The 23,730-nt window shown below is 40.7% G+C and overlaps 1 protein-coding gene across 1 annotated transcript in view; it reads right to left on the bottom strand.

Moving 5' to 3' along the window:
- The window catches only part of PPIL2 (peptidylprolyl isomerase (cyclophilin)-like 2), a 74,880-nt gene that overhangs the window by 46,366 nt on the left and 4,784 nt on the right, over window positions 1–23,730 (bottom strand). Inside the window, exons 4-7 of the mRNA XM_009888127.1 lie at window positions 13,493–13,544; window positions 11,177–11,268; window positions 9,576–9,665; window positions 358–433 (exon numbers count right to left, since the gene is read on the bottom strand). The gene's annotated coding sequence lies outside the window, so the exon portion shown is untranslated. The remainder of the gene's footprint in view (window positions 1–357; window positions 434–9,575; window positions 9,666–11,176; window positions 11,269–13,492; window positions 13,545–23,730) is intronic.

The following is a 23,730-nucleotide window of genomic DNA, read 5'->3' as shown; positions in this document are numbered from 1 at the left end:
TGTCTTGGTTCTGGTACAAGGCTAATGGACCTCTTGGCAAATTATTGTTCCTCCTCTTCTCACTTGTCTCTCATCTGCCTACTCCTAAAGGATATGGAAAGCTTTCTGTGTTTGCACAGCACTCAATAGAGACAGTTAATGATTTCTCAAAGAATCATGTCTTTGCTTCAAAATCTGTTAACACCTTTTGATGTGAAAGGGACAGTTTCAACAAGTTTTTCATGTTTCCAAGAAGCTTTCAAAGCTACCACTAGCCACTGAGTGATGCTGTCCAGAAAAGTGTCAATTCCATAATGTCGTCTTTACTTTGCATAGTTGGGTTGCTGTTTTCTCAGCCTACCTGCAATTCATCCTTACCTGGATCAATTACTTTTATGTTGTTCTTAACATGAAAGAAGTTCGAGACATTGAACTTATCCAGGTTTGTTGGATCCTGAAAATAATAATTAAAAAAAACAAATTACAGAGAGCTTGGTAGGCACCCATTCCATGCGACAGACTAGTTTGAAGGGCAGACACCACCATGATAAACGAATAGGGAGAGACAGAATAACTTCCATACTCCCCAAACCACACAGAGATGGCAAAAATATAAAGCAATCAACTCCAACCAACATCCGCTCCTTCGGGATCTGGAATTTAGTCCCAAACGTAATACTGCACATATTTTGCCTACAGAAGTTACTAACAGAACTCAGCTGAGTCCACCCTATCCTAGTGAGAAGGAAGAATGAGGAGCTGCAATCCCTTGATTCTTTCCTTTGTTCTGTGGTTTGGTCTATGCTTAATCTATGCAAATCCACATTAGCCATCTCCTCCTGTTTATAACAGTGTGCCTGATTTGCACATGCACTCTCAACTTTTGAAATGCACTTCAAAATACAAATAAACTTCATCACGAGTCTTTGCAGTCAGAACTGTTTTGATTGGGTTTTCTTTTTAATAAATCTGTGCTTACAGAATCACATTTAAAAATAAAAAATAATAATAAAAAGACAACAAAAAGTTGTATTATGAAAACTCTACTGAGTGACCACTCAAGGAAAACAGCAAAAATACATAGTCCATTAACTGTGAGTCTTTATACTATCTCTAGGCAACTTTCTGCATAACTTTGACCTTTTGTTAGAGAGAGTAAGACAAGGAATGCCTACTGGTGATCTAGGTTACATTATACTGTTATTAAACAGTCCTTCTTCCTTTCCTCTTCTTACAATGACTTCAAGGTTTTCTCCTCAAGCTCCTCTGCAGCACAAAAAGGTCAAAACATCAGCCCAGGACACACAGTAATTTCTGCAAATTCTATCTTACAGAAAACAATTCAAAATCTAAAATACCAAAACATCAAAATAATACGCAATAGTTTCAAGTTCAGAATAAAAACAATGCAACATATTATGCAAAGAACTACGATACTGACATGAATAGTATAATCCCGAATACATTTAACAAAGCTTCAGATCACCACTGTTGGTAAGAAGTTCCGACAATTCCATTGCTGCTAAAAGTAATGATTAATACAAGCAGAGCTGGTAACTCCATCAGTTATTAAATGATCTAATCACGCCTTTCAGTCATCCCTGAAACAGTATGCTTCCACTACAGAGTGCGTTTTTAGTTTTACTGCAGGCAGTAAAACCAAAACACTTTTATGAAATCAAGGTGTGTGATTCTGCACCCTAAGGATGACCTCTTGGCTTTCTGCTGTCCCCTTCCCCAACCACCATGTAAGTAATACTTTTCTATTGTTTCCTGCCCCACTATACGCCTCCGACAGATCTTCATCAAGACATGGACTGCCAAAAAAAAAAAAAATTATTTTATCTTTAAGATCTTGTGTTAGAAACAGATCATCTTTAAATAAAAATGCTAAGGAATAGGAAACTTGGACCTGTTTTTTAAACCATTTTTGTATCATCTGACACTGGCACTCAGGTGTATTTATTATTTATTACCTCACATACATATTTATGTATGTATGAATAGAGATAATTTCAGCCTTGCTTTCTGACAGCCAACAATACGCATGGAGAAAGTCTGGAGAAAGGGCCCAGTGTGTTTCCAGAAGATGCAGGCTGCCTCCTCCCAAATACTCTTCAGTAATCATGAGCTGCAGCTTTCCCAGACAGAAATCATTGCCTTGCACATAAATGTACCACCTCAAAAGGTGAAGGATGTAAGACTGCTTATCCTTTCCAGAAGAGAAAAAAAATAATCTGCGTATTAATATTAATAGAGACAAATGGATTTGCAGCAACCCATGTCTGCTGTTCACGGCAAAGCTGAAGGGCAAGACTGACTCCTGAAACTGACTTTTTATGGACAAGAGGGAGGGAGGGCAGGAGACAGCAGTGAAGATGAACCAGAAAACACCTTCACTATATTCCTCTAAATAAAGCTTCTTGATTTTCTGATTTATTGATTGTTTAAAAATAAAAGGGACATCACAACTGCCAGTGCCTTATGAAGCCAACTGGTTTGTGCTCAGGGTACCGTGAATCAGATCAGTTCAAACTGTTCCACAGCCATAGTTCATTCACTTGTTTATCTGGCTTAACGAGCCTAATTGCCGGCCTTGAGCATCTCCAGGGAAAATGTTTGCAGTCTCCTTCCCTGCAAGGGATTTCTCCAAATCGCTGCTAGCCTACCCACAGGCAACGCACCCATTATGGTACGAAGGGCAGCAGAGGCCACAGGGCATCTCCCTCTCCTCACAGACCACAGCCGCCCATCTGCTCTCTGAGAGACTCCAGACCACCCCAAACCCCAGAACTGAGACCAAGGTCCTCCACGCAAGGCCTTTCACCCCATTCAGGTGGGCCATTTATTCAAACAGAAACCTCGACAAAGGTTTGATTTACAGTGTTTTCCCTTGTGTTCCTGACTCTGCAAAGCAGGAATCTCAAGTCTCAGCATGCGCCAAGAGGGCAGACAACCCACACCCCTACTCCAAAACCAGTTTCCCTCTGTCAGTGGAAAAAACCCTCAAAAATGGTTCCCCAAGTTGAAATTTGGGTGTCACCTTACACAGGACACCTAGGACAAGCAGTCAACTGATTGATTCCTGCCTCTCAAATACAGCATGGTGATACACTAGGAGATGTTTGATTAGAACTGGTTTGATTAGAATTAGACAAACGTGCATACTGACAGTACTGCAGTGAATATTAACTTAAACACAAGAGACCATTCGCTTCTACCATCCCGGAGAGCAGGAACACATCCAACCAGTCCAAACTCTGCTGCAGAGGACATGAACCATTTCCTTACTGATGGAAATGGGTCCTACAACACAAAATACACATTTTTTTAAGGTAGGTCTATGTAAATTAAAAAAAGCGTGCATGTTCTTCAGATATATCACTTCAGGAAGAAAACTGTCTAAACATTAACAACCAGCCTGCCAAGTTCCTCTCATTGCATCCGTGACAGTTACTGGGCACAGAATCACAGCAGTCTGACCCAGACACTGCAGGGACAGGCAGACGGACATACCCATGTCGTCAAATCCTTCAGCCCTAATGAGTCAATGGCCACTCCTGGTCAGAGAACGGCCGGGCTCCCACTCCTGTTAAGATCAAGGCCTAAAGCCCAAAGGCCTAAAGAAATAAGTTCTGTGTAAGCACACAGAAACAAGAAAGGAAGATGAACCACGAAGAGTAAATTGGCCTATTTTTGTTTGTCTTAGCGTGTTTAAAAATATGTATTCAAATTATCATGGGTAGCAGTCTCAGGGCCTTTCTTATTAAGGTTACAAACCATAAAGTTTAGCAAATTGCTAACACAGGTAACAGACTTCAAAGGGTTGCTAACTATCACAACTATTAAAAAATCTCATATTTGATGTCTTCCTGAAAGCTGAGCTCTGAAAACAATTAATCTCAAGTTTTATTCCACTCCCCCCCCCCCCCCCCCCCAATTTTGTTATTTCAGCTACTTAGGGAAACAGGTTAACCTCCATTAATCCTAAGCACCATGCACACAACCCCCCAAGGAGCAGGTTAAAAACAGTGCAGTGTTAGACGGTGTGATTTCTCTGAGGCTGGAGTCCTCTCGTACCGTTTGGTCGGCTGTGCTGCATCCCTTCACACGCCGGCCACTGCCCAGCATGCCACTGCGCCACCAGCCGCTCTGCAGCGCGTAGGCGCAGGATTCCCCCTCAAAGAGCGCTCACCCACAGCCAGCAGGAAATCTGCTCTGACCTTCTGTCGTGCAAAGAGCGAACGAGAAATAGCCGAGGAGCAAAATATCAATTAACAGTGCGCAGCTTGGCTACCTCCAACTTCGCTCATTAGTTATGCTTTCTGACACCAGTGCCAGTGGTGTTAACAGCTTGTCGGGAACCATGTCTTGTCCACGGCTGATTAGTTGAACAGAAACAATAAAACTGCCATAAGGAAGCACATTACAGTATGAGCCTTTTTTCCCTTTAATGGCAGCAAACCTGTCTGCGTTCTACCTAGACTTTTTTTTGGTCTATTTATTTCTCCCAGGACACCCCCTCCGTTTCTGTGATGAAAGCAGATGCATTTGTCAGTGCGTGTCTACCAAGAAGGGCTGCGATCGCGAGACTGTGCCTACGACCACTGGCACAAGAGGCTTCAGGGTTTATTGTAATTCTTGGGGCGAAAAGGAACAGACACCTCTGCTCTGCTCCACCTGCTGGCACTGCCACTGAGCAGAGCCATGCTTCTCACCAGCTCCTCTCCCCTGCCCGCACACAGCCCAGCAAGCGCTGCTAGGGGTTTCCAGAGCAGGAATAATTTCTGCTGTATCTTCACAAATGGGGGAGCCGTGGTTTCTGGTTTGTGCATGAAGACACAGTGGAGGATGAAGAATTGACAGGGGGCTAAAGGGGAAATTGTTCTTAGTTCCTCCAAACACTTTCTACCCAGTGGGATGTGAAAGCAGGGAATTGCAGCCTTCTTACTTTGCTCTCCTCAGCACCCCTCACGCTTGCTGTGATGGGAAGAAGTCCAGAGGACTGTCAGAGCCCACCACCATGCCCAGCAAGACACAGCCTGACCCTATTCCTCTCTCTGCATCTTCAGCTGGAGCAGGCGCTTGCTTCAGCCTGCCCACCCTGATATGAGGGAATCCAGATTACACTTATTTATGTGCTTGCTATTCAGTTCCACATCATTACACAAAGAATAATTTGCAAAACATAAGATTGAAACACACACAGAATTCACAGTAACACTAATTAATGATAATTTCTACCAGACTGTTGACCAGATTTTGTCACGAAGATTAAATGGTGGACAGCAGACCTTGAGATCTAACACTAAATTACAGCCTCAAAAATATTTCCTTGGAAGATAACTTCAAATTAGGTTAAACACTTAGATTAAAAAACAGCTGAAAACCCGTAAAACATAAGACTGAAAGAATCACCTCGTTCTGAATGGCAGTCTAATGCAATCTTATTATGACAAAACTCTTCCAAAGCTATCCTGCGTTCTACCCTCAAAACAATTGCAACAGGAAATGATGAACAGCAGAATGGGAAGCAGAAAAGGGAGGGAAAAACACTGCAAACAAGCTTCAACAATACCAGCCTTGCTATTACAGATAACCCTGTACCCACAGATCTCTAAGTGCTTTACATCATACCTTATCCCTTAAGTATAACTAATAAATCTTGAAGTACTTGAGCTGTCTGTCAGCTGGTAGCACTTTCACGACATTTGCAAGGGATGCTAAGTGAGGCTGAGCTGATCAACTTTGAGATAAAAGAATACAAGTGGGTTTAGAGTTATGAGAAACACAGACAAAATACAACGGCAATATTCCATTTAGATGAGATACGAACCAGTACAGTTGAGAGAAAAATGATCTGAAATAATGATAAACTGTACGGAGAGAGAAACTGGGAAAAAAGTAACACCTGTACTGTAGAAGATGGAAAGCTTGACTCAAGTTTGTGGCAGGATCACACAGATAAGAAAAGGAAATTTCAACTTTGGGGTAAAGAGCTACAGTCTAAAAAATCCAGTCATACTACGACTGATGATGTCTAGGTAGGGTTTCATATGGAATATTGTCATGTGCCTTTCTGTCTTTATCACCAAGACACTAAGCCAAAATCCATGACATCTTTTGCCTGAATAACTACATTCCAGTTTGGTAATGTATCTTACACACCAGGATATGGCATTAGTCTTTACCTCCTGCCCTGAGGGGCTGGATAATATCGCCATATGTTGACGAAAAACTGCCATGCTCTACCCCAGGACATTTGCATTTCAACAGGGGAAAAAAGCAATTTCTGTATGTGTAAGTGCAGGAAACACTGTGGATGCCTTTACAAAGAGCAGCACATCATAGATCTAAGACAGTGTTGTGATTTTGCTTTTCTTTAGTTCCAGATCCAAAATAATTTGTCCTTTTTAACAAGTAAGCTTAATAGCAATAGGACACAAATAACTGTCACTAAAATCAAAGCGACCAGCTGAGATGGTGCCCACCAGAAAAGATAACAGGGATGGATTATGATTAGTGTTTGAATAATATTTAGCACTGAGAACAGAATAAAGAATTTTATGCATTTCTCTCTCTTCTGGAAAGAGCAAATTTTTTTGATTTTGTTTTTAATTATATACATTTAGGAGAGAGAGGTCAAATTTGAGGTCAATTGCTATTCTGGTAAAAGAACATCCCTAGCAGCTGTAGGATTGCCCTTCATGTGTCAATAAGGAAAAAATGTGAACATACAAATAATCTGTAACCATACATTATTCAAATTTTCCATTTATCATGTTGTATTTCACTACCAAACACACAGGTACCCCATCTGCTTCCTAGGACACTCACAGTCAGACTCTGGAAATGCTATTTTCTATTGATAAACACAGCTATTACAGACAGTCCTATTCAGCTGTTATTTGCAAAGCAAAGAATGTTTTTTATAGCAACTTCCTTTATATCTACCTTTTTGCCAAACAGCAGGGTCAGTGTTACCAACTCACTCTCGATTCCAGCTCTCTCAGATACCACAGTACTCAATTTACACGGGGGAATGGGAAAACAACAAAGTGACAAATTTCAACACAGAATTGAAAGGTTTTTAAGAGAAGTGGGATTTGGGATAGAGCTCTAGGGGCACAAACTGAAACACAACAGATTGCAGTCATGAACGCTGGCTAAGAAACAAAGCCACAGGTGGCAGAGCTTGGCAGTGTGAAGCCACCACGCTGCCTGCAGTGCTGTCAACAAGAGAGCTTGTGGAGGAGACACTGGTCTGTCCTTCAACAATTTACATGAAGAAAATACCATAAGAAAATAACAACAGCTCCCTATACCACATATACATAGGTAATTTTAATAGCCAGGCTAGCCATACCACTTTAGGTTGCATTCTGGCCTCAACAGAGTAGGTCAGAGTAGGGCAGCCTCTGAACGGGAGAAATCAAGGTATACCCACAAGTTTGCTGTGGGTGTGACGCAGCGCATCGAATGGCTCGTACCTCTCATTCAACACCCCGAAGCCATTTTAGCCTGTTGGTTGAAAATCATTTTTAAAAAAAAAAAAAAAATTTATAAACTAATTTGGTGAATGGCCAAACATGAGCCTAACAGCATTCAGACAAAGTCTCTTCCCGTGCAATCCCAAGATGGGGGTGGCTTTGCTATTTCCAAACTTATTTGAGAAGAATATACCACAAGATCATACGCTACAGAAGTTCAGTTAACACCAATCCATAATGAGTTGTTTACTTAAGAAGAGCAAATCTGCTCACGCATTATGAACGTCATCCTAAACGACCTGAGCGAGGTACAGGCCGCGTATGGCTGTGACCTCCACGTAGCTGGCAGGACGGCTGTACCACTGACTGGACAACTACCACCACCTACTTCTGTTAACGAACAAATTCCTCCAAGCAAGATAGAAACCAATTATGTCAGGAACAAAGTGAAGGTGAAAATTATTGATGAAAACCCACACAGGGAACATCTAAATTGCTATCTCTTGCATTTTGAGATTTAGGGAACTCTGGCATCTGTTTGTTTTTATGAAAAATCAAAGCTAGGCATGCAACCGGAATACACTCTTTATACATACGTTCAATTCTAAACCTACAAAACATAGCAAAATATTTTTAAATGATTGCACATTTCAATTATTTGTTAAAAATAATTAGTTTTTCCATACTGACGCACAGAAACATTTTTAGTCACTCATGTTGTCTTTTTTCACCGTTCCAAATCCATTAGCAACCATGCAGTTACATTCAAATAACATTCTGCTGGGAGCTTTCACTCTAAAAAAGCTATGTTTTTTGCTTACATTGGATTAAAAACATTTTACTTTGTAACATTAGCTTGAACAGCCATAAGCCCAAAGGAATAGAGGAAAAATATTTATAAACATGCTCTTCAGGACTGGGGAGTTGGGAAGAAGGGATACATTTCATTTAAATTTAGACATAAATGAAAAATATTTTTCTATTCAAATTAGACAGTATTAGTCTTGGTTAGTGGCAATTAACTGTTCATGAGATGCATACTAAACTCATGACTCCAATCATAATGATCCTTGAATCTTTTTTCCCCTATTTTGAAATCACGCAAGCTTAAAAATGCCTACTTTTAAAAAAAAGTTTTAGATCTTTTGATACTAAACTTCACCTGTAAATAAGTATCTTTTACACTGAAATTTACAATGCTGCTTTAACATAGGTTTTAATTATGTAAAAATCTGTAAAAGACCAACATTGGAATCTATTCAGAAGAAAATAATTCTAAGCAAGCACTTGAAGAAAAATCCCCTGGTTTGCTGCTTATTTTACTCTACATTTAGAGAAACACTGTATGAAAAATGAGTTCCCAAAGCTTTGACTCTTTTAGGTACCTTCAAAAGAGTAAGATGGACAATCAACTTCAGTCTTAATGTAACATGTCAACTTCCTAAAAGCTTATATCCTTTACATTCTAAAACACATTTCTTTTGAAAACAGACCGCGTACTGTTGGCTGCCTGGAGCTGAAGATGATTCTGGACATATCTTTCCCTTTCCTCTACCCAGTCTTTTTCCAATGCACTTCCGTTAAGTTTCACATTAAATTAGAGGTGTTGCAGCAATTTTTCAGGTAAGATTAATAGAAAAAAAACCCAAAACAAAAAACCCAACAGCAAAGTCTTATGTGTAGTTTCATATCTAAAAGTTACGATTATGCACAAGATCTTATATTCAGTCAGATACAGTGAAATAGTGAGCAACTGCAAATACATTTGTCAAAATCCACATTTTTACATGGCATCCCTGACTTTTTCTGTGCACCTTTTTTTTTTTCCTCCTTCAATTTACAAGGTTGAATAACCTGATTATCTACAAGGCACTCAATAATAACTCTACAGATGTGTCAAACTAAGTTATATGGCATCCTTGTGGCTCATCTGGGTAACAAAGAAAATACAGCAGTTCTGCTTCTACCCATCTTCAACACACACAGACGAACAATGTTTCTCTGTCCAATTATTCTAGATTCCTGCTATAATAGTGTACGTAGCAACATTTCATCCTCTGCAAAAAAAGCTGTGTTATAAGACATGTAACAGAGAGAAAAGTTTACCTGCAGTGTCACAATGTCTTGCCGAGTGAAGGGCTCATCTGTCAAAAGATCCTTGTAGCTCTTTGGTTTTATGTTCAGCTGCTCAACTGCCTAACAGCCAGGCAAAAGGCACAGATATTAAAAATTGGATTCTAATGTATAAATATTACCAGTAAATATGTGATACCAATAAAGCCTTAAAGTGCAAATGATAAAGAAAATAATTTCACCCTTCATTCTCAACTGGCAGCTGCAGTATTTTCATCGTGTGCTTTAACAGACAAGAAGCTTTTGTCTTTCATCCCTACAAAACTTCACAGTTTTGTGTGGTTTGTTTTTCCTTTTTTTAAAAAAGAACCTTGCAGTCTCCATTCCATAGTTATGCATACAATTTTAACTAAATTCATCATAAAAATATTGCCAAAATAGAAAATAATCTTGCTTGCAGTTTTCTAAGTGAAATATTTTACAGATGGTATGAGACAGGCAGCTTTAACAAGGTGTTCATATCTCCCCCACCATCTGCATCCCTTGGGGGGATGTGCCTGTCCCAGGCCAGCTCGCCCAACAGCAGAGTTGCATTAGCCCCCCACACTCTGTCCACCCCAAATGCTGCACCTAGCCTGCAGCAACACTTCCGTTCCTGAGAAAATTAAATGATGTTCAATAAAGCAGCAGCATGTTATTTCAAAGCGAGAATCAATGTGGAATAAAATGCTTTGTTGTTACGAACAATTACATCACACAGAGAGATGACTATGGAGGTCTACCTGCAAAGAAACTGAATATGTCTTATTCACCCAAATGTCCTCTATTCTCCTCAGATGAAAGTGATAGTATTTTTCTAGTACCTCCAGAAGTCCATAAATTAATTCTGTGCTTTTAACAAACCAATAAAAGCTATTGCTCCAAGCGGTATACCATACGAGAAACAGACCCTGTTGGCACAGCTTGTTTAGGAAGCCTGATATTATAAATTGCAGCAAGCCGAGCAATAGTTTTACAATATCAACAAGCATTTAAGAAAGACTACTCTTAAACTCATTCTTGTCTTTTAACCACAGCAATCAAAGTATCATGCTTCTATAAGGAACAGAAAATACGGTTTATTTTAATAACAAATTCCACCTGGGTTCACACAAACACTCACAAAACACAAATAAAAAATGCAGTTCAAGTGTCCATTAAGGCATTCTCTCTGCTCTTTCCCCAGCTCCAGTTAAAATACTCTTTTTTTATTTATTGATATGAATAGAAATGAGATAATTTGTGTTTTGATGATGACTCTATCAGAAAGATGACAATAGAAGATTTATCTATTAATTCAGCTGAGGAGCATGTAAATGCTACTCATTTTGGTCTACGAGATTCAGTGCCCACAGATTAACTTAGGAAAAGGTTTTAAAAATATCTTTTAAATCACATTCTAGGGTTGTTCCTATTTTTGAAGGCAAAAATTGGACAGCAATTTGTGAAGTCAGTTCATCTCCTTGTAGTTTAACTTTCCTGGGCTGCAGAACAAGAACAAGAATAAAACATACCTCCTTCTAAAGCATTTTGTGATCTTGAATGAAATACATCAAGTATAAAATATTAATAATGAAATGCAACAGAGAACCTACCTCATAGGCAAACACATTTCCAGTTGTCTTGATGGCCACAATATGGGAATTATTGGTGAATACAGTAAACAGCACTGGACAGTGGTATTTACCTGACAGAGGAGAAAAAAGTTTAAATTTGGCATGAAGTCCCTGCAACTGTTTTGAAATAGATAGTTTCTATTATCTCTTTGAAGGATATTTACATTAATTTTTAATATAAAGTGCAACTTTAGTGGGTATTTAATGGTGTTTTAACTATGCTTTGATTCTTCAGTGCCAAATAGAAAAAGTAACACTGAAGAGAATTATAAAGCAAGCAATGAAAATGCAGGTTTGAAATCTATTGCCTTCAATCCCCCAACACAGAACTTTGTCCAACTTGCTTCATATCGATGAAGTACCACAATATAATTGTTACTGTTGTAATCAAAGCTCTATTGATAGCATGAGTCTGTACCTTGCAAGGTGCCCAGTGCTCTATTTGCAGTGTTGTTCTCAGGAATAAAAGTTTAGATTATAACCAACAAAAAAGTTTACAGCAGCTGTTGTGCTTTTAGGAGAGGAGAGCATTTTGTATTCAAATGTGGAAAGCAGAATGCCATTAAATTTGAACACGTTATTCAATAAGGAACCCAGCTTCTGCTCTAATCAAGCTGTGAATTTTCCCAGGAGGGTCAGTATAAATATTAAGCATGTCAACAACAAGCAAACTGATGGAAGGCAATGTACAAGGAAAAAGAAAAATATATGGATGATCTCAGCAGAAAGCAATTAAAAGAAGGTTATTAATACTTGATCAGTTTGCTAGAGCTGGGGGTCTGGGTGAGATTTTTGAAGCAGGTTGGGCCTATTTGGTTCTTTTTTTCCTAATTACCATCTGACAAGCAAAACCAGCAGGGAGACCAGGACAGAGATTGCTCACAGCACCTGCAAAGACAGGAGAGGCGAGCACCCACAGCGCATTTACCGATAACAGATCAGGCAGCGGAGGCACTCGGACCCCCAGCACGCAGCTGCAAGGAAAAGCCAAGGACTGGTTCTGTTCATGCCCCCAGTGCTGAAGGGAAGCCATTCCCACAAGGGTCTGAAATTCAGGAAAAGGCTCAGAAAGGGATTTCTAGAAGTGGCATCAGGGTATGGCCCAACTGATGGACACAGAAACACACTGGTAAAACGTGAGGCTTCGCTCAGCTGCTTCAAAGAGAGCAAATCACCACATTTTCACTTCCAGCAAAAGCAGAGCTGCTGAGGGCACGCGCTTGTTGGTCTAGATAGAAGGTGCTCAGCTGAGGAGGGATCATTAAATGGAAAAAACTGCAGTATCCAATGACCTTTTTTACTGAACAGGTGTGAACAGAGAAGATCCCACATATATATCAACCATTCTACACGTTAAGATTTAAAGAAAAGTTTGCTGATAGACAGAAATGCAACATTTTACTCTTTGTCTTTTGTTGCATTTTCCTTTGATCAGTTGATGACACAGCATGCACCTTTTTAAGAAAAAGGCTTGTGAGACTGCGTGGCTGCTGTCATTCCACCCCAGCACTATGAACTGGCCTTCTCTAAGGAAAGCACAATATCGCAATATCTTTCATAAACCTTGGCCCCAGGGACTATTGACCATTTTTTAACACCCTGCTCTTGAGACAGATGGAACACAAAACGGAGAAGAAATCCATCAGCTAGAGAAAAGACCTTGTAGTCTATGGACTATTGGTAAGATAGTAAGACAGACACTCCAGAATTTCATTCCCACCTAATGCTTGCCACTCTTGTTTCAAAGAAATCATTATCTGCCTTGTAAAAGATGAATTCATCTCCACTCTTCTCTTTTATTCCTAGCATCCTCTCTTAGATGGCAGATTTTATGCCTTTAACCCTGCAGAAATAAAACTCAAGGCTGCTTTCTTGTGTGCTGCTATTCATAAAATCCCATGTGTTCATTTAAGTCTAATTCATTTTATAAACAAGAAGTTGCTCAAAACCAAGTGAATAGCAAATAATGTCATAGGCAAGTTAGAAAAAAGGTAACATACTACAGAAGTTTAGCCTTTTCTGAAAATTTTTCCTAAAGTAAGTAGCACCTTACTGCAGTAGTAGCTACAGTAAAGTGAAATGGGTGAATAATTTACAGCTCCCCAGTGTAAAGAAAAACAGAAACGGAACTTTAAAGGCAAACATGTCACTCACAAGAAGCAGTTATTCTACTCAGAAAGTAAAAACCATGATAGAAAACACAAACTACGTAACTTTAGCATGAGTAAGACAAACCAGGATTTATTAAAGCATTCAAGAAAAAAAAAAAACCACACAGAAAATTACTGCACTTACCTTCACTGTTTTTAGCAAAATTCAGCTTTATAAGTGATTTGGCATCTAGTTTCTAAAGAAAATTAAGCATTAAAAAATTAATCACAACAGAATCTAACCATGGAAATAAATGGAAACTGTAACATCATTGTTAGGATTTTAATAGCACATAATTTATTAATAATACATTGCTAGTTGTCTGAATCATCAGAACCCTGGGAATTTAAGTCACAGACAGCCCACAAAAACAAGGCTCACCGAGCCTGAGAACTGGGATACAGTTTATTTCCAGTGTTGGAGTTTGACACAGTACAGTGCTACCAAGAGCGAATAGGCTTGAGACGTTGCGCAATTCTGCCTTAGCACAAACTGAAAAGGGGGTTTGCATGAAAAGCTGAGGCAAGGACCACTGCTGCTGATCAGAAGTGACAATTCCAAAGGGACCTCTGATCAAAGTCCCCAACCAGCAAACCATTCTGGCAATCAAGCTCGCTACCTTTTCTGAAATAACTGCAATTTTTCTTTTACTTCAGGAAACGCATAGCAGAGCCCACATGATAACCAGCAATAACGAAGAGAAACGGAGGCTCAAATTCTCCAGCGAGGCGCCTGGGGTCACGAAGGGACTCCAAGGAGGGACCTTTGGCCACTGAATCCCCAGGCAGCAACTCCACGAAGGGGGAGCCGAGATGGCAGCCAAGGCTGGAGTAATGTTCTCCACCTTCAGAGAGGCCTTCGCAAGTGAATATAGCTCCTGTTCTCCCACGCTTCCTCAGAAGAATGCCTACGGCACTGTCTGCTGCCCTCTCTCCGGAGGGGCCTGCTGACAGGGGGAGGGCAGGGCCACCGGGCTGCCAAATTCCCTGAGACGCCAAAGCTGCAAGCACCCCCCAAAACCAGTGAGCCTTCGGTAACATGCCAGGGCAGGCCTGTCTCCGCCAGGCATTTCAGAGGGTCAGCGTGGGACTGTCGGGACACACTGTGACCGGGACCACCGCACTGGGAGACAACGGCCGGCCCAGCCAGCTGCGAGGCTGAGCCAGGACCTCAGCCCTACATAAACCAACAAACCCCTCGATTGTATCAGCTGTCAGAGACAGGTCCACTGCCAAATTGATCTTTAAAAGCACACACAGCACAGGCCTTTTAAAAGAAACAATCGGTTCTTGTCTCGAAACACACACCTGAACAGATTAGGGAGGTTTTTATAACCCAGACAGATCTTTATAAGCAGCTATGAGTGGAGATCTGCCAGCCACGGTGCCGACGCTGCTAGTTCAATCATTATGTCAAAGAGCGATTACAAAATCATCTGAAACTAAGTCAGTGGGCTTTTCCTGCCTAATCAAAATTCATATTCTTGGTTGGGAGAGTACATGTTATGACAGCTGGACTCATTCGTTGATAAGAAGGCATTTCTCAAATTGTTTTCAGCCAACTGGCAGGCTCATTTGCTGCCAGAAAGGTAACCATCTCTCCAATTTATCAGCAAGAAGAGCAATGAGGGCTAGCAGGAATAAAATAGGGAAGGGAAGAAAGAGTCCAGGTTAGGTTATATTTAGTTAGGCAACAAAAGACCAGTGCCGCTGTTTTTCCTTAAGTGGATTCTCAAAAAAAAAAACCAACCCCAAACCCCAACATCTGCACACTGCTTGGGTACAAAGAAAGACATCAAAGGCAAAGGCAGCTTCTGAAATGACTAAATTAATTCAGAGCTTTATTCATTTATTTATCTTCTTACTGGAACAAAATTGTCAAAGAAGTAGTAGGGGAACAGCAGAGTTGCCAAAATGAACATATGATCCTGGACAGATCTGTTCAACCTAAACAACTTATTAACACAAAGCAGCATCCATCTGTGCACATGTTGTGCCACAGCCCAAAAATCATGTTCCAGAAAAAGCTTCTTTAGAAATTTGACCACTGGAAACACAGATAATTTGAAGAAAGGCGTTTAAATTATCTTCCTGGCAGGCTTGAGCTATCCTCAAAACATATGAGCAGATCATCTTTAAACAAAAATGGAAACAGTTCCTAAGAAACAGTTTAGCATGAGATTTAGATTTATACCTTGACAGAAATTTAGTGGAAAAGACAGACTAAACTGCTATACAGACTTTAAAGGTAGCAAAAGCTTCAGTGCACTGTTTCATCTGTCATCGTATGATGTATCGTTAGAAGTGCTGCCAAGTCCTCAGACTCTTACTCCACACCCAGGGAAATAGTATGGTATTTCAGGTCACATCTTTCCATAACATGGAAAAAGGTTAGTTTTCAGCATCAGTTACTCATGGTGCATCAGCTGCTCACGCTGGCATCTGCTCCCCACTGAGACCAGCACTCATACAGCCTTATATGTCAACAGCAAATTAAGAAATAGTGATTTTCATATAGGAGTTGAAACATGTGTACTGCCTGGAGTGTTCTTCCAGGATGAGAACTCTGTACTGAAGTGCTGTATGAACATTATAAACTTTTATTGCCGCAGACTGGCCTCCTATCAAGGTTGGGCTGAAGTGAACTTGGCAGGTCAGCTCACGCCCTTTGGAGCTGCTCTGTGCGGCAGCTCAGCTGGCGACAGCTTCGACCCCGAGCACTCCCGTGCCGGATCACGGGGGGAACTTCCTGATAAAGGATGCTGTTTGCGCAATGTATTTATGAAATGGGATGGAAACCGACCGAGAGTTGTACGTGAGAAAACGGGTGGGGGAAACACAACTAGGGCAGCATCTTTGAGAAGTTGATTAACGTGTCTCAATGCATGGAAAGACAAGGAGGGGATTTAGTGTTTTGTCAAAGGAAATCTCCGGAGCGCCAGAACAGCAAAACCAGACGATGATCTACTCCAAAGGATTGCCATGGCCTACAGAGGCAGCTCAGTGCCCACGACCAGGCTGCAGCATCGACCACTGCACACAGAGCAGCCACAGAGGAGGCAGTCCAGCCTGCACGCCAGGACTTCCACCAGCTCCCATTTAAAGAGACATACATGGTACACAGGAAACCATGAAAGAACATGATATAGAAAACTTGTATCTTTTTTTTTTTTTCCTTCTCAAGTTCTTCCTTTCACATGAAAACAGGGTTATCTTGCATGTGGGTGAATCTGCTTTTATTTATTCTCCATCAAAAGTCAAAGCTTTCCAAACACCATCACACAGTTTGTTGTCATGGAAATGACCATTATGCCAAACAGGTGCCAGTCTTCACGGGAAGAGACAGCAGGACTGAGTGAGTCCTAAAATGAATTAAAGTACTTGTTTTCATATATTTCTTATTACTAATAAACCACAACAGAGCTCAAATATTTCATACACAGCTCAAGTTCAAAATTATTTCCAACCGGAGTTTCCCTGACACACACCTACCATCCAGTTGCAGCCAATCTCCAGTGAAGAAAGCAAGGAAAAAAAAAAATATCAATGTTTATTAAAAATATTGATCTAATTAAAATTCTAACTTCTTGATGAAAGCGAAAGGCCACAAGCACGCATCGCTTCCCCTAAGCAGAAACAAGAGCTGCATATTCACTTCTAAAAATATTTTATGCAAGAATACTGGAAAGCAGACGCATTTCACAGCACGTAGCGCCAGCTGCTTCACAGTGAGGAAGGGCTAAAAAAACAGCCCCCAAAACCGTGCAAGCTCTTTTCTCAGCTGACTCCTCTCTCGCAGGCACACTCCTACAAGGCAGCCAAGGCTACTTTTGGCCATGACCTACTTTCCCGCAGCAGCAAGAAGCCCCACTGCCCTGCGCACTCCTCTGCCAGCTGACAGCACTCCTCCTTCCCGCGGGGTCCCAAAGGGCAGCGTCCTCTATTGATACCCAAAGCAGAGGTTATTACGACGCCTAGGTTAGTGGGGCACTGTGGCAGCTCGCGGATGAAGCACGCCGATTGTTTTGAATTAAATCATTCTCTGTCATCGCCATGTGCCTCATGAAGATATGACCTACAATCCCCACGCATCAATTAGTTACACCCTCTGAATCTCTTTGGTCCGTGGCTGCATGTTCTTCTTGTTAATGAGGCTCTGACCCTGTTGGATACGCACCAGCCTGAAAAGCAATCAAAATGGGCTCATTTGATTCTCTACCCACACATGGGTAGAGTTGGTGATGTGCGGCAAGAGTTGTAGGCAGTAAATACAGACTTTCCTGCTCTATCAGCAGTAATTGAGTTAGTGTTAAGATGCTCAGCACTTGGGGATTGGACACCCTTCTGAATGGCCTCTGTCAGGAACACACAACAATCCAGTGAAGCTATCATGGGGAAAAATGAATGTGTCACTTCTGAACTGGTTGACAACATGAGGATAAAACCATCCAGTGCTGACATTGCCGTTTGGTTGATTCTCATCCCACCAAAACAAGCAACACAGAGTTACCTCAAATGGAAGAGAAAGCCAAACCAAATACTACTATTAAAACACAATGTTGCCTACCAAGTACCAAACTTGGCTTAAGGACAGCAAATGAATTTTGTATTAAAGTCTTTGGTTCCTTTAAAGATGAGACCTGTTATTCTTTGCATACAACTTCACATTTTAAGAAGCCCTCTTACAATTTTCCCTGCTATAAAACCTTCAAGAAATATGGGGATATGAATTGAATGAATAGTATTGGAATAATTCCTTGCAGAATGTTACTTATTTCAGATCTTGTAAATGGATTTAATGGTGATAAAAGGCATTGGAAGTCCTCTGCAAGTCTACACATTATGGGAATGTGATTGGAAACAGCAGCACTGTTTTAACAAGATAAGCCATCTTCATGTAGTTTAATATTTTATGAAAAATTTGAGGTCAGCAGCCAGGAGGCCAGAATAGTCTCAGGATTCAAGGCACCATTTCTACGTTCAGTTCAACAGCAAAAATGCTAGATATTTATGACGTGGACAACTGCCCACCAAATGCTAAAATGACAACTTCAATTCACATTCTTGGATGAAGCTGCTGTTTAACTGCAGCTTTCATGCACTACTGAACTGGTATGGAAATGGACACAAAAGATCCTTCATTACCCACTTCCAGACCACTGTATTTCCATGTTTAAATATTAATTAAACTGACACCATATGGTCACCAAAGCCTTGTCCAGAGAATCATAAAGATACGCTTGGTAACACACATGGCTCACAGATACTAGCAATAATGTTGCTCTATCAAAGAGCACATTAACAGAAATTACCATGAGAAAAAGATGAGTAGTTTCGTGTGCAAGATTAAACCTGCAGTCTTAATGAAGTCAGAAGTCTATCAATCCAGAGACCTACAGCCAAATACAACATCGTTCATGGAAAATAAAGCTTTGCAGAAGCATCAAAAAGCTAGTCTCCAATTTTACTGAAAAACAGGCAAGCAAGAATCTGTGTGAAACTTCAGGCTGCATCTCATTTAAGGCTACAGCATTTCACAGCTGCTAGTTTTTCACGTGTCACAATCACAAAACCCCATCCAATGTGCACACTTCCACCAAAACATGGAAAAGGAAAAAAAGAGGCCATCTGTTCGGTCTGTAAAACCTAGATGTAAATAATTTTTTGCTGTAAGGGAAATAATGCATTAGGAATTAGGCTAGACACATTTATCCGCCTCTCTCCAGAGCTGGCTTACTGGATAAAACACTGCCCATCACCAGCACGATCCCATCAGCAAGGTGTGGAGGAGGCACAGCGGCTTGGCCAGTGACTCATGACACTGGAGGGTTTTAATCACGTCCTTTTGATAAAGTACTTGAACAGTAAGTCTAGGCAAATCTCATCATCTTCACCCTCACTGTTTCCCAAAGATACAGGGAATTGAAAAATAAATCCCCCTTTTAGGACAGATAAAGGCTAATTCTTCATGGTGCTGGGTGCGCTACTGTGAAACAGACACAACTTTGAGAGAGAAACAACCAACTACCCACATGTTCATCAGTAACAAAGGAAAGTGGGAAAGTTTCAGAACACCCAACAAAAAAGGAGTCATCTTCCAGGTCATCTGCCTCACCAGGACCTTCATCGCCTTAACACCTCCCCCGAGTTTTACTACCATTTCCAGTTACAACACACGACTTTCTGGTCATTCCTCCAGGCAGGAATCATGTCCTCATATGTTTCTGTCCAGGGGCCTTGAAAATTTATGGTCGCTAGTCAAATATTAACTCATTTAGACTGTTGACTAAAAGCTAATAATTTCTGAAGTAAATGAGGTAAGACGACACGGTTCAGCTGCTGCATATTGAAGAGTTCATCTCGTTCAAAGCGGATTCTAGGCATCTGAGCAGCAGCCCGTGTCTGCTGCCCCCAGATAAAAATGCACCTGGAGAGAGAGATGCTTAATGATGGTGGCTGTAACCATCCGTGCCCAAAATACTGCTACAGGCCACAGAAATACAGGCAGCAATATTCAACTGGAGACAAAAAAACGAAAAGAGAAAAGGAAGAACCACTGCTCATCCGGGCTAACTCTTATTTATAAATAAGTACCTGCTTCTGAAATGACCCAAGCTATCAAGAGAAAATGCAACAAATTATATTCTGACAGTACCCTTTGTGTCTCAACACTGAAGCTGTTTTCTGCCTTACACTATCATGTGTAATATATCAATATATTTCAGGAAAAGATTAGAAAGTATTCCCACCACTGTACCAGGCATTCGCCGAGCACTTACTGTGTATGATTAAGATTAACTCTTTTCAAAGAAGATAAATTAAAACTAAACAGATGCGGAGAAGGACAACTGTGACCATTTAGGGTATAGAGAACTTAAAGGCAAGAACATCTGACAGGAAAACACAAGTCTCAACCAGAAAATGTCAAGAAAGCATTAAATTCCTCTATACCAAATACACAGCTGTAAGCACTAACAGAGAGAAGCACAGTTTTGGCACAAATACGAACAAGACTAAGCTGGTCAAACTCAAAATTTACAGAAGATATCTATCAGATGAAAAACCATCAGAAGAACCTCTTGGCAGTCACAGCAGGAAGAAAGCAAACACCGGTTCAAGACAGAGCATGCAGTTCGCAAAGCAGATTGTGAGAGCCGAAGACCGCAGAGAGTCTTCTAGTTTTCTGTTCCTGATCATTTCTCCCTTCTTTCTGCAACTCACGAAAACCAACTAAGCTGGATTTGTCTGAATCATTTTTCAAAAACAAAGCTTCCCTTGGTTTTATTTCTGTAAGCTTTGTTCTCTGCTCCGTAATAAGCTATTACTCACCCAGAACAAAACTGTATTCCCACCCCCCACTGAAACTTTTCTAACAAACAAACAAGCTAAAAACCTCCCTCCTTCACTTCAAATGTACAGGAAAAAATAAGTTTAACAAAAGGAAGAAAGAGGGGCAACTCACATTTAAACCTATGCAATATCTGAAGACTTCACTGAGTTGCATCAGACAAATTAAGAAATATACTTTGAATTTCAAAGCTGAAGATATGCCGACTTCTTCTGACATGTACATGAAAAGTGTCCTCTAGAGAAGAATTAAAATTCTCATTTATACATCAGTTATGCAACAGCCAAACGAGACATGAAGTTACTGATCCACCTAAATGATCACTCATTTCCAAAGTCCCAAGGAGAAAACGTAGCAGACTACTTGGATTTCAGGTGTTGTGCTCTGATGTTGAGGGAAAATAAAACCAAACAATTAAAGGGAGATGTCTCACTTCTGAATTTTTCTACATAATGAAAAGTATGTCAATTGGTCAACCTATTTTCCTCTTAATTAAACAGTGTGAACACTCTAGATATGGAAAACTGATGTGGAGATAGCCTGCCTGCGGAGGGCCGCACAGCACTTTGCTATCAATATTTTATAACTAGACAAAGAACGAGAATGCTCAGAGTAAGCACAATCTGTTGGAAACTAAGAATGAAGAAAACTTTTCAAGAGGACAAAAAATGAAAAGTCACAAGAAAAATCTGACTCCTGCTGCACTGTGCCGTCTTTAGAAGACCATTGAAAACCTAAGATAGTATTACCAGCATGTGCAGAAAGATCTAGGCAAGTGCTCTGAAAGTGCATCGCACTAAACATTATCTACAGCTATTACATTTTCCTGACAACGTATTCCAACAGCAGCTACTGCTAGGCTGGCATGAAAGAGGTCACCTTCAAACCACAGATCCTTGTCTGATGACATACATTATTTACTGCTCGTTATCTAGAAACACACCTGGAATAACACAACTAAAGCAGCAATCTGCAGTAAATTACCACACAGACCATACAAATGGAGTTAAAAGCCATAGTCACTGTTGATTTAGCCAATACGGGTCACATGAAACTTGAACTTGTCCACTCCCCTGTTCAGACCAGAGACCCATTCTACTCAACTCATTTCTGGATGAGGTTTGTTTGCAATCTTGATCTCGACACCTCTGACTCAGCAACGTGTGCAGCTCATGCAACCCACTTACGAGAATCCATTCCTGAAATACACGGGCTCTGCGCTGATTATTTGATAGAGGTGGAGAGCAATTTGCAGCGAACTATAAAGCCTTGGCTGGAATTTAACCTGTACTTTAACGCCTGTTCCTATAGTACTTGATATTTCTCACACCCCTGGCACGCTACAGTTTCTTTATTCAGAATATTGCAAAAGAAGAAAAAAATACTCAAGCCCTCTTTCTCATTACATTCACTTCTCAGGTGATGGAACAATTATCAGTGCTTTCTATTTCTGTATCTGTGCTTTCAAAATACATGGTAAAAACACTTTTATGTTTAAGGAAGTTTCACCTTTGCTCTAATTTCTGCATCCTTTTCAGGCAGGATTTCCCTTATTTAGACAGCCAAAGACTTTTTTAGTGCATTTAAAAAAAAAGTGCTGTGGGGTAGTTTGTTCATTTTTCAAGTGGGATTAATACATTCAGCAGTAAAAGAGTAATCTTCTCCATATCCTCTCCATTAACCTGGTCAGCAAGCTCCTTTCAACTCAAGACCAGCAACTGATTTCTATGAGATTGACTGAAATCCAGTTGACGAAATTGAAAAGAAACCATGCTTTCACAAAAAAATGAAGTAACAGTAGCCACCAGCATTTGGGAAAAGAATTAGCTAATAAACTTATTTAAGGAATGTATTTGAGAAGGACTTCTCCAAAGCTTTGAAATAACAGACTTGGTTGCAATTTTTTCTTTTGAGGGTAAGAAGTTATTGGCTTTCAAAGTGCCTGTACTTACTCAGGCAAGCATCATCCTACCAACCTTATTTCCCACAAGCGATTAAAAAAACCCAAAGGGCACCGCGTATGTTCCTAGGTGAGCAGTGCTGGAGCGAGGAGGTGTCAGCTACAGGCTCTGCCACTGCTGCAGGGCACTGCAGGCACAAGCTGTGCATCTCCGGGTGCTTTCAAAGCGTGGATCAGACAGGCTTACTGCATGAGGCAGGCACCTGTACTGCCGCAATTATTTGATCATATTAGTCATAATCTCACCTCAAGTCAGTTTTATTTGGTAAATACAGGATTAAGAGTCTGGGAAAACAATAACAAATATTCATCTCGTAGACAGAGCAAAACTGTGGGTACAGCTCTCTCTTTTAAGAAGGCAGATGTCCTACTAAGAAAAGTCAGAGATTTTCAGCCTTCCCACTCCAAAGTTAGTCCTCATTTTCCATGTCGGTGGCTTTGCCTTCTACTACATTTTTATACACCCCAGACTCCTTTTTATGGTTATCTTCAGAGGCAGCCCAAGCAAAAAAGGTTTTCCCAACCCTAAAAAAAAAAAATCCTCAGAATTTTCCTATTTAACCTAGTAAGAAGCTAAAACCTTATGACACTTCAGAAAAAGCTCTCTCTAGCCCATAGGTCTGGATCCCAACCCTGCACGAGACAGGGCACAACACAAATTGTACTCTGTCTCATTCAGACCAGAAATGTGACCCCTAGTCTCAAAGATCCACCACGCAGAATCTTCAGGTCTCTTAACCTGACTCTTGGGCATATGTTAAGCCCAAGCTAAATTAACTCAGCTGAATCCTTTTCGCCCTTGAAGACATATACATGCAACAACCACACAGCCGCACGTGGCCCTTAACATGACGATTGCTTCTCCGGGTTATGCAGGATCAGCAGACATGGGGATTTTCGCTTGCTCTGAGCAGTGCAGAAAGAATTCACATAGGTGAGCCCTCTATATGAATTTAAAAGTAGATGCACTTGAAACAGTCACAAAATTGACTTTGGACCAAAGCATTAGAAGCAAAGACCGGAGATGAACTGACTTTCAACTGTCCAAAAGAACTAAATTCCCACAGAAAAGGGG

Source organism: Charadrius vociferus, unplaced genomic scaffold, assembly GCF_000708025.1.
Source record: "Charadrius vociferus isolate BGI_N301 unplaced genomic scaffold, ASM70802v2 scaffold326, whole genome shotgun sequence".
NCBI classification, from domain to species: Eukaryota; Metazoa; Chordata; class Aves; order Charadriiformes; family Charadriidae; genus Charadrius; species Charadrius vociferus.
The sequence above is the reverse complement of the archived record's forward strand: the minus strand, read 5'-3'. Positions and strand labels throughout refer to the sequence as shown.